Below are 13,072 nucleotides of genomic sequence, written 5' to 3'. Positions count from 1 at the left end.
CTACCAATATCTAGTAATTGACAAAATTGTCATGCTACCCAACTACACTGTCCCTATCAAAGTACCCACAAGCAATACCAAAGCTCTTACCCAACATATCCTACAAACTCCCTGCTAATACTGAGAGGGGAAAGAAAAAGAAAGCCAAAATTCAAAAAAGAAACTCCCAGTCTAGAACAAACTGTGGGGAAAACTCTTGGAGACATAGGCCTAGGCAAAGAATTGATGAAGAAGACCCCAAAGGTAATCTCAGCAACAACAAAAATAAATGGGATCTGATGAAATTAAAAAGGTCCTGCAGAGCCAAAGAAACTGTCACAAGAGCAAACAGACAACCTACAGAATGGGAAAAAAATGGTCACATGCTACACATCTAATAAAGGACTGATAAACAGTATCTACTGAGAACTCAGGAAAATCAGCAAGAAAAACTCATAGAACCCTATCCAAAAGGGGGAAAAGGACACGAATAGAAAGTTTTAGAAAGAAGACAGAAGAATGGCCAACAAACATGAAAAAATCTTCAACATCTTTCATCATGAGGCAAACGCAAATCAAAACCACAATGAGATATCACTTAAATCCAGTGATAATGCACTTTATCAAACAGTCCCATAACACTAAACTCTGGCGTGGATGCAGAGACACAGGAATACTCTTACACTGCTGGTTGGATGGCAAACTAGAGCAACCTCTGTGGAAAGCAATATGGAGATACCATAAACAGATACAACTAGACCTACCATTTGAACCAGCAATCCCATTAGTGGGCATCTACACAAAAGTACACAAGACATTCTATAAAAAATCCATGAGCACCCGAATGTTTATAGCAGCACAATTCACAACTGCAAAGATGTGGAAACAACCCAAGGGCCCATCAATCTATGAGTGGATTAATAAAATGTGGTATATACATACCATGGAGTACTCCTCAGCTGTAAGAAACAATGGTGATACAGTATCTCTCATATTTTCCTGGATAGAGTGGGAACCCAATCTACTAAGTGAAGTATCCCAAGGATGGTATTATAAGCTCCCCATGCAGTCACAATCAAATTGGTTTCACTGATCATCACCTAAGACCATATTTAGGAATAACATTGATTGGGTGTCGGGCAGATGTGGGTGGGGGAAGGGATGAGTGTATACATACATAATGAGTGTGAAGTGCACTGTATAGGGGATGGACACGTTTGAAGCTCCGACTCGGGAGGTTCAGGGGGAAAGGGCATGTAACCTAAACTTTTGTACCCCCACAATACACTGAAATAAGAAAAAATAGCTTCTGCACACAAAAAGAACCTGTCACGAGAGCAAACAGACAATCTACAGAATGGAAAAAATGTTCGTATGCTACACTTCCGATAAAGGACTGACAACAAGAATCTATTGAGAACTCAGGAAAATCAGCAAGAAAAACTCATAGAACCCTATCCAAAAGGGGGAAAAGGACACGAATAGAAAGTTTTAGAAAGAAGACAGAAGAATGGCCAACAAACATGAAAAAATCTTCAACATCTTTCATCATGAGGCAAACGCAAATCAAAACCACAATGAGATATCACTTAAATCCAGTGATAATGCACTTTATCAAACAGTCCCATAACACTAAACTCTGGCGTGGATGCAGAGACACAGGAACACTCTTACACTGCTGGTTGGATGGCAAACTAGGGCAACCTCTGTGGAAAGCAATATGGAGATACCATAAACAGATACAACTAGACCTACCATTTGAAGCAGGAATCCCATTATTGGGCATCTACACAAAAGAACAAAAGACATTCTACAAAAAAGACATGTGCACCAGAAGGTTTATAGCAGCACAATGCACAATTGCAAAGATGCGGAAACCACCCAAGGGCCCATCAATCCATGAGTGGATTAATAAAATGTGCTATATGTATACCATGGAGTACTGCTCAGCTATGAAAAATAATGGTGATATAGCACTTTTTGTAGTTTCCCGGATAGAGTGCGAAGCCATTCTACTAAGTGAAGTGTCCCAAGAATGGAAAACAAGCACCACATGTACTCACCATCAAATTGGTATAAAGTGATCAACACTTAAGTGCTTATATACTAATACCATTCATCAGATGGCCATCAGATGGGAGGGGGTAAGAGGATGGGTATATTCACAGCTAATTGGTGCACCGTGTACCATATGTGGGGGGGGCACACTTGAATCTCTGACTTGGATGGGGCAAAGGCAATATACATAAACATTTGTACCCCCATAATGCGCTGAAATAAAAACATTTAATAAAAAAGAGACATGATAAACTGTGTGAAAAGGAAAGAGCTCCATATCCCTGAAGCATATCATCATACCATTTAATTTGCTTATAGCTTCAAACTTTCTAAAGTTCTATTAAATCTGACCTTGCATTTCATCTCATCAACAACCTTATATTATTAATTTTATTTTATGGATGGATAAACTGAATTGCAGTTTTCCAGCATATCTGGAGCCATTGGGCCATCAGAGACAAGCAGTATGGCATTAGTGGTGATGGGAGTTAGGGGTGGGGGCTTCGGATGAGGAAGCTCTGCACTTGGGCCTGGCCGGGATCAACCTACGCAATGACATATTTCTTCTGAACTTCAGGTTTCTTTCAATCTGATGTAGGCAGAAGATACTGACACCAATAATCTCATAGTGTTTCCATAAAGATCAAAAAAGTTACCACATGCATAGAAATGTGTAAACAAAAACCTATCTTATTAATACAATATTCTTTATAATTATTTTCATACACTTAGAGGACATTTCCATAAACAGATGAGGAGAATGTAATTTTTTATTAACAAGACTACTGAGGAAAAATTTTTAAATCTATAAATAATGTTGATTACTCTGGGAAATAAATGCTTAATGTAAGGAAATAAATAGCTAAACAACCAGAAAGCAAATCTTTGCCTTTAGTCCAGTTCAATCTATCTGTATTCTGCAACTCTGCATTTACCAGTAAGCAAGGTATCTCCATTAACCAAGAAAATGACAAGGTAATTCACCAGCTCACCTAAAACATCCTATACTTCTTCCACAGTGTCCTCAGACTTGTCTGATTATGAGACTATAGATTCTTTTTTCTGTTGATCTGAGGTAGGGCCACTGCACCTATATTTTTAACAAGATTTCCAGTAGATATTTGTAATCTAAAAAGTTTCATAACACTGCCAGAAGCAACAAGCAAAGTCTAGACAGTTCTCTGAGAGCAGAAAGCACAGGAACACACACTAAGGGTGAGGCAGCTTCCCATGCCCGAGTTTAAGGTGTGAGAGCCAAATTCACAGTGACATTCTTACTGCTTTGACATTAGCATTCCTCAAGTTCTTAATGTTCTAATAAAGTAGATCATCACATTGTCACTTAATAAACAAAATAGTCAAACGTGTATAAAACTCGTAAGCACTTTTCTGAAATTGAGAAAATGAAAACATGTAAAAGTATACAAGAATTAGATAATGAAAGGAAACATATGCACATTTAATATAGTTAATTGAAACAAGTGAAGAACCAGAAAGCCCCGTAGTCACAGTGGACATCTCTTCTCTTAAAGGATGACAACAAGTGTCCTCCTCCAAGGGAGGGTGATATTTCCTACCCAGGACATTGTGATTGCCTAAGGCTGGGTCCCTCACACAGCTGGATCAAGCAGCATTTCTGTGACATTTTTTGTTATAAAACCAAGGAAAGCAGCTTTCAGCGTCTGCTGAAAGGAAAAACTGGGCGATGTGAATCTGGAGCTCCAACTTGCCATACCTGGGTGCCAGTTTGCGGAGGGAGAAAATGAATATCTCAAGAAAGAGTGAAGGATAAAAAATTGAAGGACAGTGCCTTGGAGTTTTCCACACCCTCTTCCCAGTTACTTCCCAGACACAGCTATGGCCATGATTTTCCTGCATATTTGTTGAATGAGCAACAAAACAAAACAAAACAACACTTCTCTTTTTCCCCAGTTGTGTGTCTGTCATATGACACTGGAAGAATACTGATTGGCCCAATAAATTGTCAGACACTTCAGATGCAAAACAAGTCTCCCCTAAATAATCACTCCCAGGATTTGGAACTTTTACAACAAAAACAAAGATTTTGGGGGCAAAATGGAGTGTTTCTTCACTAGTGATGTCTCACGAATGCCAAAAAATAAAAGATTTTTTTTTCATTTGAAAAGACATAAAGTTGAAATTATATGAATAGTACCTATTGTTCCAACTGGCATTATTCAATATTGTTCTTGCACATGTATGATATAGCAAACCCAGGTCAGTATAACAAACTTGTTTGGCAGAGGCTATAAACTGAAGGAAATGTCAGATCATTCAACTCTTTGTGATTTCAGATATGCCTTTACTCTTCAACGTGACTGCAAAAATATTTCCCATCCATAATCATTCAGGCTAGCATTTCTCAATATACATATTTTGTACAGAACTTGAAACAAATCCTAATTTTTTTGGTGCAAATAACCTGGGACTGCACATAAGATCCATAATAGGTTTTATCTTTATTTCAATAAATGTTCATTGTTTGAAAGACACTTAGAAGTTTTCAGATGGGCTCTTCTGGAGTGAAAATTTCTGTTGAATTTCAAGAAGTTTATTCAATATAAAACTATTCTATAAAATTCAGTCTCTAAATTATATTTGCAAATAAGAACATATAAGCAACATGACTATTTCCATTGTACTTGTCTACACAGCATCTATTAGAAAAAATGAAAGAAATATTGACATTAATCTCTATTTTCTGTTCTTTACAGCTCATTACAACACATTTTGAGACGTTTCCTAGTATATCTATTTTCTGACATAGCCACCTCTGATTCTCATGTTTGTGATTGTTGGTAGAAGAAAGCACAGGACTTTTCTTCATGACAGATAAGAATTATGAGTCTCACTTCAAATCAGAAATATTCAGTGTCTACGTGGAAGAGAAAAAAATTGAGAGAATACACAAGCGCTTGTTTTGTTGTTGTTTTTTCCCCCCTGATAAATTTCTAAGGCAGAAAGCAGACACATAAATAAAGTCTGTAACATGAAGGTTTGTCTTTGACCTTCTGCATTACTATTCGGTAAGGTGTTAGAAGATATTCAGACACCTGCAATCAAGGCATTATGAGTCATGGGAACAGAGTTAGTTGAAATAAATGAAAAAACTTATGTGCGATACATTCTGTTTTCAAAAGAACGTAGAACATATACCATTGGCATCTAGAAATTCTTGGTGGAGCATATTTAAAGTTAACAAACAAATTAGTAAAACCTTAAAATTAACTGTTCACTAGGTTATCTCAAATAATAAAACTAAAATGATCTTCCTTGCCCACTACTTTGAATTCAAATATTGATTTTACTTTAAGTTAGGCTGGATTTAATATAAACTTATACCAAATAATAATGCCTAATGATCATCATGCACTTAAAATGTGCTAGACAATAATCTCAGGGCTTAATTTATATTAATTCATTTAATCTTCAAAACAATCTCATGAAGAAAATGAGGCATAGATTTTTAAACAGCTTAGGCAATGGCACATAGCTAATGAGTAGTGTCACATAGTCAAGAAAACAACACAGGCAAATCTGGTTTCAGAATTCGTGCTTATTAATTTACTTATACCCTCCTGGAAAAATATAAGAGCTATACGACCACTTAGAAAGACACATATAACACACAATGATAATATGAATTCAACTAGATGAGACTTCTGTTTCCAGTAACAATGAGCTAAATAATTTGTTTTAAACTTCTAACTGAATTTGATATATAGAAATCCTTGGACTTAGAGTGAGGGAGGAATCTCACTGTAGGGCTGTAAACGAGTCTCTTTGTATCAAGCTTGATTATGTTTTTAAGTTAACCCCTTCTATGTATAAGCTTGTGGGCCAGCTACTTTATGTTAGGTCATAAATTAACTCTTAATAAATACAAAACATGATAAAAAAAAAAAAAAACAAAACCTTCTGACTAATGGCAACTAGTAAAACCAGAAAAAAAAGTCAAATCATCTGTAGGAGACAGCAAAGAACCAATAAGGTAGGACACAATTACTTGGCTACTATCTGGAGGAGAAAAGAATATCAGAGATATAAACAAAGTATGCCAGACTGGCTGAGAGTCTGAGAAACTGACAGCCTTGATGAGCTCAGGATAAGAATAATACCCAGGGCCATCAAGTGTAGTGGGTGTTGGTGAATACTACTAACTAGAACCCAGAGAGGTTGCACCCACAGAGTAAGGTGAAAATGGAAGTAAACAGCCTGTTGAAATAATTCACTAGGAAGCCGTTACACTAAGGCAGCTCCAGTGCCCTGGGTTCCTGCAGGAGCAAACTGAAGCCCAATTCAGAATAAAGTCATATTCTAAGAAAACAAAACTGAAGTTTAACCAATCAGAAACTGCCAGTGTAACTTCCAACTAGAAACTTTTCACTGAACTGATCCAAATAAGGTGTTTGAAGAATTAATTGGGAGGTTATTGGGCTGAGATGGCTCCAGCACCTTGGGTTCCTATGTACTCAAACCAAAACCCAATTCAAAGTAAATAATAAAAGAAAACTTAAGCTTAACCAATCACAAATAGCCAACCAGCCACTAGTTATATACCTAGGAACTTTCCACGGGATCATACTCAAATAAGGCAAATGCCTAGCTGTAGCCAGTCAAGTAATTTTGTTGCTTTGTTTCATGTTCAGCCTATAAAAGCCCACTGCTTATGCTGCTAAAGTAGCCCTCTCTGAACCTCTTCAGTTCCTGAACGCTGCCTGATTCATGAACTGTTCTTTGTTCACATAAACTCTAAATTTAAATTGTCTAAAGGTTTTTTTTTTTTTAAATCCACTGTTTCATTTTTACCAATTAAATATTTTCTCTGCCTTGTTTCTACATCCATCTCATAAAAGCTTTCTCATTGTGTCCCTTTGGTAGCGCTCTGAGCTGCTTGCAGACTGTAGCTTCCTGATTTATGGCTCACTGTCTGCTTAAAGAAAGTCTTTAAAATTTTAATATTCCAAAGTTTATCTCATAACAAGCTGATATAAGGAACCGATTTCAGTAGTTATTTTAATTCCTGAATTTGATTACAATGATCCCATAGTATTAATGCTTTCCAAGCACCATTAAAAAGAAAATCCATGCTACATCTCAAATTATTTCTACAGATAACTTTCTGGATACATTGGGTCCAATAAAAACAAATAATAGTGAAAATCAGGAGACAAGACAATATGAAGAGATGCCAGGTGTGTAAAGTCAAAGTTAATCAAAGAAGCAGATCCATTAGGAGATTTCATGCAATTGTGGGAGCTGTATAAATAATGTCTATAAGGCTGTTGTCCTCATGTTTGATACTGAAGCTTGAAATTTTTAAGTCTGGCAGTTAGGAAGGGGAGATGGATTTAAAATGGGGAAAAGTAAAACAATCTGGAACCTACATGTAGAAGGAAATCAATGGATTATATGAAAAACAATATAAACCAACTTCATCAAATTCACATTCATAGACCACCTTACACAGTGATAAAAGAATACATACTATTTTCAACTATACATGAATGAAGTATTCAGCTAAATAGATTACAGTCATATGTCACTTAATAATGGGGATACATTCTGACAAATGCATCATTAGGTACTTTTTCATTGTTCAAACATAGAGTATACTTACATAAACCTAGATAGCATAGGCTATTATAGATATATACCTGGGCTATATAGTATAGCCCATTACTCCTAGGCTACAAATTTGTACAGCATGGTACTATATTAAATATTGTAGGCAAATAAAACACAAGGTAAGTATTTGTGTATCTAAAAATAGAAAAGGTATAGTAAAATATGATATTATAATCTTACAGGGACATCATAATATATGCAGTACACTGTTGACCAAAACATTGTTACGTGGCACATGACTGAATAATCAAGTCAATAATCAAGGCCATAATCAAGTTTAAATAAAGTTTAAAATATTCATATCATACAGCTAGGTTCTCTGACCACAGTAGAATTGAATTAGAATCCAATGCAGAAAAATATCTGGAAAAACTCAAGTAATTGTAAAATAAATACAAACCTAGGCATAATCACTAGGTAAAAGAAGAATATACAAGGGAACATGTTGAGCCAACTGAAAATGAAAACAGAATATGTCAAAATTTGTGTCATGCAGTTAAAGCAATAATTGGAGGGAAACTTATAATTAAAATTTATTAAGGAAGTAAGAAGTTTCAAAATCAGTGATCTAAGTATCCAACTTAAGAAGCTATGAAAAAAAGCAAAGAGCAAAGAAGTTCCAAAAAAAGAGCAGAAAACTATCAAATACAAAATGTCAAAGTGAGAAAATCAAGCCATATGTTATTTTTTTAATCAATAAAGGTTATAAAAATCTAGCTAGAGTGATAAAAAAAATCAATAAATAAAATTATCAATGTTAGGAATAGAAAAGTATTATCAGTACAAATTAAATAGACAATAAAAGGATGATGAATGTTATGAATATGAATAAATTTGATAACAAATAAAATGGACAAATTTCTTGAATAATAAAAACTACCAAAGCCTACTCACGAAGAACTAGATGTCAAAAAATGATTCTGGGACAACTACATGTCCATATGCAAAAGAATGAATTCAGGCTCCAACCTCACATATGCACAAAAAATAATTCAAAGTGAATCATAGTCCTTAAAGTAAAAGCTAAAACTATAACATTCTTAGAAGAAAACACAGAAGTGAATCTTTGTGACTGTAGGTTAGAAAATGATTTCTTAGACACAACTCCAAAAGCACAATCAATTAAAGGGAAGATTGCTAAATTAGGCTTCATCAAAACCACAATGAGATATCACCTAACCCCAGTGAGACTGACTTATATCAAAAAAAATCCCAAAACAACAAATGCTGGTAAGGATGTGGAGAGACAGGAACACTCTTACACTGCTGGTGGGACTGCAAATTAGTGCAACCTCTGTGGAAGAGAATTTGGAGATACCTCAAAGAGCTAAAAATAGAAATACCATTTGATCCAGCAATAGCACTATTAGGCATCTACCCAAAAGAGCAAAAGACATTCTATAATAAAGACATCTGCACCGCAATGTTTATGGCAGCACAATTCACTGTTGCAAGGATGTGGAAACAACCCAAGTCCCTGTTAATTCATGAGTGGATTATTAAAATTTGGTATATGTATACAATGGAATATTACTAAATTATAAGAAACGATGGTGATCTAGCACGTCTTATATTATCCTGGATAGAGCTTGAGCCCATCCTCCAAAGTGAGGTATCACAAGAACGGAAGAATAGGCTCCACATGTATTCGCCATCAAATTAGCACTAACTGATCAACACTATGGTGCTCACAGGGTAGAAATATTCTCCAGGGATTAGGGGTTGGGGAGGTGGTAAACTCACAACTAATGGACGTGGTGAGCATTGTAGAGGGGAAGGGCATGCCTCTAATCCTTGCTTGGGTGAGGCAAAGACATAAAACGTAACCAAAATGTTTGTACCCTCATAATATCCTGACATAAAAAAAGCTACCAACAAGAAAGTGCAAAGACAACCACACACACTGAAAGAAATTTCAAATCATTGATGCAATAAGGGTTTTGTATATAGAACATATTTACAATACTGAGTATTCTTACAACTCAATAATTTTTTAAGCAACCAATTTAAAAATGGGCAGATGATTTGAACAGACAATTCAGCAAAGAAGATATTTGAATGGTTAATAAGCACATGAAAAGTGGCTCAACATGTGAAAGTTTGCACTTACATTGGCAGAAATACAAACCAAAGCCACAAGGACTTACCTCTTCCTACCCACTGAGGTGGATACAATCAAAAAGTTACCTCTCACAAAAATCAACTCACGGTGGATAACAGACTTAAACCTAAGGCGTGAAACTGTAAGAATTCTAGAAGAAAATGTAGGAAAAACTCTTAAAGACATTGGCCCAGGCAAAAAATTTATGAAGAAGATCCTAAAGGCAATCACAGCAACAACAAAAATAAATAAATGGGACCTGATCAAATTAAAAAGCTTCTGCATAGCCAAGGAAACTATCATGAGATCAAACAGACGACCTATAGAATGAGAGAAAATATTCGCATGTTACACATCCGATAAAAGGGTGATAACTAGAATCTACATAAAAAATCAGGAAAATCAGCAAGAAAAAAATCAAACAACCCTGTCAAAAAGTGGGCAAAGGATATGAACAGAAACTTTTCAAAAGAAGATAAACTAATGGCTAACAACCAGATGAAAATATGCTAAACATTTCTAATCATCAGGGAAATGCAAATCAAAACCACAATGAGATATCACTTATCTCCAGCGAGAATGGCCTTTAACAAAAAGTCCCAAAACAACAAATGTTGGCGTGGATGTGGGGCGACAGGAACACTCATACACTGCTAGTGGGACTGCAAACTAGTGCAACCTCTGTGGAAAGCAATATGGAGATACCTCAAAGAGATACAAGTAGAACTATCATTTGATCCAGCAATCCCATAACTGGGCAGCTACCCAAAAGAACAAAAGACAGTCTATAAAAAAGATATTTGCACTCAAATGTTTATAGCGGCACAATTCACAATTGCAAAGATGTGGAAGTAACCCAGGTGCCCATCAATACCTGAGTGGATTAATAAAATGTAGTATATGTATACCATGGAGTTCTACTCAGCCACAAAAAACAATGGTGATATAGCACCTCCTGTGTTATCCTGGATAGAGCTGGAATGCATTCTACTAAGTGAAGTATCCCAAGAATGGAAAAACAAGCACCACATGTACTCACCAACAAATTGGTATTAACTGATCAACACTTATATGCACATACAGTAGTAACTTTCATGGGGCGTTAGGCAGGTAGGAGTGGGGAGGAGGGAATGTGCATATACACACCTAATGGGTGCAGTGTGCACCGTCTGGGCGACAGACACACTTGATGCTCTGATTCAGGCGGGACAAAGGCAATATATGTAACCTAAACATTCGTACCCCCATAATAAGCTGAAATAAATAAATAAAAATAAAAATGTTAGCAAATAAAATCCAATAATATATGATAAGAATAATGCACCATGAACAAATCGTGTCTATTCCAGTAATGAAAGTTCATTTTAACATTCAAAAATCAATATAATTCAGCACATTAGCTGAATAAAGGATAAAGCACATATGATCATCTCAAGAGGTGAGCATTTGACAAAATTCAAGACATGTATATTAGAACTACAAAACATGACTGAGAGAAATGACTGAGGACAAGTAAATTGAGAGGTATACCATATTCCTGGATTGGAAGACTCAATACCATTAACATGCCAATTTTCAACATATTGATCTATAGATTGAACTCAATCCCAATCAAAATACTAGCTACCTTTTTATAAAAATTGATAAGCTAATTGTAATAATTATAGAAACATGCAAAGAACCTGGAATAGTCAAAACATTTTAACTAAGGAAAACAGTTAGTTAGAGAAGAGATATATACTACCAGATTTTAAGATTTAATAATCAAGACAGTGTGGTATTTTTTTTTCAATTGAGATTTTATTTGTTGTGTTGAGGATCAGTACAGACATTTCAATTTGTACACAATTCTTAACATACGTACCAAAAATCTAAAAAGCCATTTAATTCTTTTTAAAAGTTATTCCAGTGACTTTCTAGCTTTAAATTTGGAGGCAAATTTTCCTTAAGAAGATATCAAGTACCAGTATCTTCAAATGTTGATAAGCTGTTACATAAGTCCCACCAATTCACAATTTATTATCATATATACTACATACTCAAATTTTCAATCTTTCACAGCACATTAACCAAGTTATTAGGAAAACAGGACTCCACGACCAAAGATGTTACAGAGTATACGCAATTCTGACAGAGACAACCATGATCAAGGAGTGGTTTCTTTAGGAAACAAGTCTACTAAAAAACAACATGGGAATAGAAGTAATTTAAAATGTTCAAAACATTAAATGCAGGCCTGGGACTCCATATTGCCATTTAGTATGCTTTATATTATAGGATATAAAAACTAACCCCCGTCTATGGAATGCTAAGCTGACACCCAAGCCAGTCAAAGCCTCCCATAATTCAATATCCCACACTATTTTCTGGTTGTACCAAAGAATAAACAACCAGTGAATGATTTAACCTCTTTAAAAAAATCATTTACACTTAAAAAAATGGGATGAGGTAGGATTCCCTCCTTCTTAAAATTGTTTCTAGAGCTACTAAAAAACTTGCATTTACAAAATAGTTGATAAAAATATTCCTCTGGATTGTACAAGAAAGGAGACAGGGACCACTGATAAGACATGGCATATGATATTAATCAGACTTGGCTTCTTTCTCTCCTGCTTCATCAGAGGCTGGACTCTCCTCAGTTTTAGTTTCTCCATTTTCTGCAGGTAAATCTTCTTTACTTTCTTGGTTAGCCACTTCGGCCTGTTTTCCCTTTGCTCCCCTTTTCCCTTTTGGTTGCACTTTTTTGTCTGAAGATTTGTCCTTTGTTGCTGCCTTTTTGGGCTTCGTTTCCACTTTTGCAGGAGCAGGTTTAGCTGCCAGCCGCGCAGGTCTCCTCTTGGGCTCTTCCTTCGCGCGCCTTCGGCCGAGCTGACCTTCCGCTTGGGCATCTTGGCGGCGGGGAGGGCGCGGGCCAGGGGCCTGCGGGCGCGTGGCGCGCCGAGAGCCTTCGCGAAGCTGGGCTGCCTGGCCGCTGCCCTGCTCCGGCCGCCCAGCTGCTGAGACCCGCAGCGGGGGCGGTGGGAGAACCCAAGACAGTGTGGTATTAGCAAAAGAATAAGCATAGAGATCAATTCAACACAATAGAGAGGCCTATACTAACCACACAAATAGGGTCAACTGATTTTCAGTAAAGATGCCAATGTAATATAACAGTGAATGAATAGTTTTTCAACAAACGATGTAACACTTCAATATAAAATATGTACTTCCAATAAAAAGAAATGAATCACTATAGACATAATGTAATGGATGAATATAAAAAACATTATTTGAGCAAAAGAAATC

General features: G+C 36.2%; 1 pseudogene; it reads right to left on the bottom strand.

Annotated features, from left to right (window-relative positions):
- Nucleotides 1-12,266: 12,266 nt before the first annotated feature.
- On the bottom strand, nucleotides 12,267-12,708 carry LOC138387142 (non-histone chromosomal protein HMG-14 pseudogene; annotated as a pseudogene).
- Between the last annotated feature and the right edge of the window lie 364 nt (nucleotides 12,709-13,072).

This window comes from Eulemur rufifrons, chromosome 1 (assembly GCF_041146395.1).
Source record: "Eulemur rufifrons isolate Redbay chromosome 1, OSU_ERuf_1, whole genome shotgun sequence".
Taxonomy (NCBI): domain Eukaryota; kingdom Metazoa; phylum Chordata; class Mammalia; order Primates; family Lemuridae; genus Eulemur; species Eulemur rufifrons.
This window is presented reverse-complemented; position numbering and strand designations above follow the sequence as displayed.